The sequence below is a fragment of the Arachis ipaensis genome, chromosome B09 (assembly GCF_000816755.2).
Source record: "Arachis ipaensis cultivar K30076 chromosome B09, Araip1.1, whole genome shotgun sequence".
NCBI classification, from domain to species: domain Eukaryota; kingdom Viridiplantae; phylum Streptophyta; class Magnoliopsida; order Fabales; family Fabaceae; genus Arachis; species Arachis ipaensis.
Genome location: NC_029793.2, coordinates 66,323,806 through 66,328,889, shown reverse-complemented (window position 1 = coordinate 66,328,889; position 5,084 = coordinate 66,323,806). Strand labels below are relative to the sequence as shown.

The following is a 5,084-nucleotide window of genomic DNA, read 5'->3' as shown; positions in this document are numbered from 1 at the left end:
AATGATATAACTTCTTATTATTTTTCTATCACTAGACTTTAATTTCAATTTATAAAATAGCCACCTTAGAAAAATTTTCGCTCTCGAAAATTGCTTGAATAAAATAAGTTCAAACTGAAATCAAAGAAAGCAGAATATATGGACAGAAGCATAGGCATTGTCAAGGATGAATATTCAAAGAATTACGTAAGCAATCAGATTCAAAGGAAAGTAAAGGTATACAAAAATGACAAGGTATGGTTGAAAAATAATCAAATCACATTCTAAGGAAAATTCAATCCAGAGAATTCCAATGAAAGCAACTAATAAAAAGATAGCACAAGTCTATGTGGCACGAATAAAGGTTATACGTCAAATTAAAGCTAACTTCATAACTAACGCTCCCAAACCCCGTGAATCGCATTACCTATTACTTCTATTTCGTCTATGATAACCTGTTAGTGTTGCCATGTACATAAATCATTAGTATTAAGTTGGTCAGACCTAATACCATGAAGTATGAAATGGTAAACTAACAGCGTTAATCATCAGACAGTCATGCATATAAAACTCAAACTCTTGTTACCAGAACAAGTCACAAAGCATGACAGACACTCAGAGTATGCAATGAAGCATAGTCAGTCCATTCCTAAGACTCTAACAGGAACGAACTGCTCTGATACCATATTGTAACGACCCAACTTCCAATACGTCATGATCGTACCAAAAGTAAAGCGTTACTGACCTGTTTTCCTTATTAACTATTTACTATTAAGCCTTTAGTTCGATATTGCGATTCAATTTTAGTAAAAATACCAGAAATTTTTGTTTTTATTAATTAAAATCATATATCACACATCAACAAGTAATAATAATCACATATTTATTAATAATAGTAATATTATACAAAAGAATTTAAATAAAATTCAGGTACAACTCCGATCCCTCTGCATAAAATAAAAACTAAAGTAACAAGGGCGAGGGAATTCTATGAAAATAACCTAACTCAAAAACTTATCTCATAAATAAATTCTACAATCGCCCGCAGCTTCAAACTGAGTCTTCGAACCTGTATCACTGAAAGGGAGGAAGATTTTGGGGTGAGAACAAACCATACGTTCTCAGTAGGTAATGGGAATGCCGTAAAAGTGATGATTAACATGCAAATAATTAACTTTTCTTAATAAACTATCTTAGTCAAACCTTTTGAAATACTTTTTAATCTTACTTTAGATAAATAGTTACTTTCTTTAGATCCCTAAACCCAAAACAGATCTCAATCACAAAATTTGACATATTAAATATCTTAAAGCCACATAATTGATTCTCAGTCACAATAAACAGTTATCAATCATCTCTATACATTCACAGACTACTAGCACAAGTAAGAAACCCAATTAAACACATAAACAAATCACAATAAAACAAACAACACAATCACAGAGAAGTAATATAAGCAAACACAATCAAATGCAAATGCACAACCAATATGATGCATGTCTGCCCTAAGCAGGCCATGAGCTCAGGTGTCGGTTTACACCCTACAGCCCGACATTACCTAGGAACAAGTCCCAGATATGGTTTCCCTTTGTGTCCTTAGTGCATATGTGTCGGTGGTTAGAATACCACTTCTTTGTGACTCCCGACAGTCGGTGCAAAGCCCGACCCCATAATATACGCACAAGGGAAAACAGTGATCCTCAGTTCGTGGGCATCCCCGAGATCATTTCACAAACAAAACAGAGATCTTCAGTTCGTGGGTTATACCCGAGATCAATACACAATAACATAGCGATCTTCAGTTCGTGGGTTATACCCGAGATCAATACACAACAAACATTGATCTTCAGTTCATGGGCTATACCCGAGATCAACATACAACAATTCATGGGTTATTCCCGTAATCAATGATTATCAGTCCGTGGGTTTTTCCCGCATATAAAACAAAGAACTATCTATAGGTTTTCCCCGAGATCAATGATCATTCAGTTCGTGGGTACTTCCCGAATTTTACCAATTATCATTTCATGGTTTTTTCCCGTAGTTAAACAACTAACAGTTCGTGGGGTTTTTCCCGTATTTTATCACTTTTCATTATCCTTTCTAAAACTCAAGAATCCATATATCAGTTCCCCATTCCCTTTTCCCTTTGAATCCTTAACATATTTTCTTAAACCTTTCTTAACTTTCTCAAGCATTCGTTCGCAAAAATCTCAATCATCAATTCAGTTCATAATCTTTGCTTTAGCAACCTTGAGTCGAGCCAACTTTAAAAGTATTTTTCAGTTTAGTCCTCTATCAAAAGACTCAAGAAAATCATTTATTTTAATTTCATTAAACACCTTTCAAAACATAACCTCTCATTAGAAGTAATCAAATAAAACTTAAATAATCATTTTTTCAAATCCAAATCTTCTAAAATAACTTCTCAAATAAAACCTCAAATTTTATAAAATTTCGGCAGCACCTCCCCTAAAACTCGGACTTAGCCACCCTTACGGGTTCCCTCTTTCTCAACAAGTGTCCCCCTTTCCTCAACAACTACCAAATAAGAGGTTATCAAATCAGTCAGAAAATTCACAATTTACAATAGCCAACAGTTCGGTCATAACCCACAATTCCCACATAACCCATCAATTCAACTTTCACCTCATCAATTCGTAACTAACTTTCACTTATCATAGGATTCTTTCAAAATTAAACTCAATAAACTAGTATTCCAAGAAACTTGGTGTTGAGGTAATTTGGTCACAATAAAAACTTGTACCATCTCTCTTAAAATTCTGTTATTGTTTCCTATGAAAATGCAGAAAAATAGCAGCAAGTAGTAAGTTTGATAAATTCCTTAAAAATCCAGTTTTCACCCAATGCCTTTCAAAATTCACGACCTCAAACAAGACTCTTTTAGCTTTTTATTGAATTAAATTCCAGATTAATACCATGTCATATGAAAAAGTTATGAAGTGAGAAACACAGCCAGGCCTTTTAGAATTCGGTTTCTAAAATCCAGTGAGTTATCCATACTCTTTTCAACATATCTACTTGGTTAAATAGGATATTGACATGAAATTTAAAATGAAGATTGTGGACACAGGAAGCTTGAAAATGCCGTTAGTTTCAGCTCAAATACTTACCAGAATTGAAAGTTAAGTGAGTTGGAAGTTGGTGCTTCTGCAGTAAAGAAACAGAATTTTCTGCAGAAACCATCAGTCTTCAAAAATTCATTTCTCCCAAAATACTCATCAATAAATTCTGAATTTTTTATGAGATGCTCAAAACACAGTAAAGTTTCATAAAAAAATAGTTTCATTCAAGTATATGACCTGGGATGCTCCCAGAAATTGATTCTTTCTACTGTCACGTATGCAAAAATTCTGCCTTAAGCATTTTCAACAACCTTACTTATCAAAAACCACATTTGAACTTATAACCCTTCCAAAATCACACGTTTAACCTCTTTCTAGTTATTCAAAATTGTCTTCATTGCCAACACAGCCTAAGAACCCAGAATCAATAATTCACACGATGTCAAGTACTTAAGCATCATCAAACCTTTTCTTTTCTACACTATGCCAAGCATAATTTTCCATATACACTCATCATCATTCAAACACACAATAACTCATCAATTCACACCAGCAAGCTCAGCAACAAAAGTAACACCATTTATTCTATCCCTTACAACATTTAGTACGCACAATCATCAAATCAATCAGCAACTATTGTTATAATTCAACTCAATTCCATCCATATCAGAGAAAACAATATCAATTACAACTTCAAACACTCACAACAAAGCCCAAAGACATTCACTGCCACATTTAATTCCAGTCACAGCTCAAAATATTCACAATAACTAACAAATTTCAAATGCATTTCAAGTCATTCATGATAATTAAGAAATTCTAAACCATTGTTAACCATTTGCACTTATTCAAATAACTTGGTGGGCATTCTAAATTAAAAACGTTAAATCCCCTACCTTAATTAGTCGAAACCGTCGAACTTAAACGCAATGATCCTCTTCTTTTTCCCAGTTTACAATAGCCAATGTGGCCGGAACAACAGTAGCAGCCTCACTTCTTCTGGGGCAGCAACAACAATGACAATCACGGCTATCCCAATCACTTCTATAGCGGTGACATCAGTGGTTCCGGATAAGGATGATAACACTAAACAGAGACATTAACATATACTTATTGTAATCAGAACAAGATATGGTAGAGAAATAGATTTGGGAAACAAAGCATGAGCAAGAGTCTTACAGTTTCAAGAAGAGAATTGGGAACGCAGAGGAAGCTACTGTCGGGCAATAGCAGTGGCGCTTCCCTTCAGGCTTGATGGTGGTAGAAGCTAACTTCAGTGCTGGTGATGCTGGACAGAACGACGAAGGGAACAGAGGGCATGAATGGCGGCACTGGAACGACGACAGCAGAACCCTCACAGTGGTGGCCGTGGACTGGTGGCGACGGTAGCGTGGAGCATAGCTCCTCTTCCTAGTGACGATCCTGACCCACATTCGTTCTCTCTCTCTGCTGGCCCCTCAATGACGACGGTGGGTGAGCTCCAGGGCAGCGACGGTGACGGTGGGACAGGACGCGACGGCAGCTTCTCCTTGGCAGTGGCAAGCTCGCAGCAACGGCGACCATGGAGGCGCGGCGGGACGAGGTTGAACAGCGATGGTGACGGCTCCTCGCGGTTCCACAAACGGCGACGACGACTCTGATGGTGACGGAGGCACGACAGCACGGACAGTGGCAGTACGACGGCGCCCTCTTCTTCGCTGGCGCTCTCTCTTCCTGTCTTCTCGATATGTATGCGTGCGTGTGTATAGTGAGGAAATGAGTGTGTTAGCTGAAGAGGGTGAAAGAGGGGTGGGGTGCGGCTGAGGCAAAGGGAAGCTAGGGTTAGGGTTCCTCAATTTGGGAATTAGGGTTTCTGATTCAATTTGGGAATTAGGGTTAGAAATTAGGGATTTTATAAAGTAATATAGATAGATATGAATAGATATTTTGATAAAATTAAAAGATAGAGTAATTTTAGAATCAAATATACTCTATTAAAAATATTTAGGAACATTATTTATCAACATATTTCTATGTTAA

The 5,084-nt window shown here is 36.7% G+C and overlaps 1 long non-coding RNA gene across 1 annotated transcript; it reads right to left on the bottom strand.

The window, feature by feature from the left end:
* LOC110267041 lies at positions 915-4,937 on the bottom strand. The gene is made up of 3 exons (XR_002354349.1): positions 4,245-4,937; positions 3,962-4,151; positions 915-1,056 (listed from the first exon to the last, which is right to left on the bottom strand). It is a non-coding gene; the product is annotated as an uncharacterized LOC110267041 (long non-coding RNA).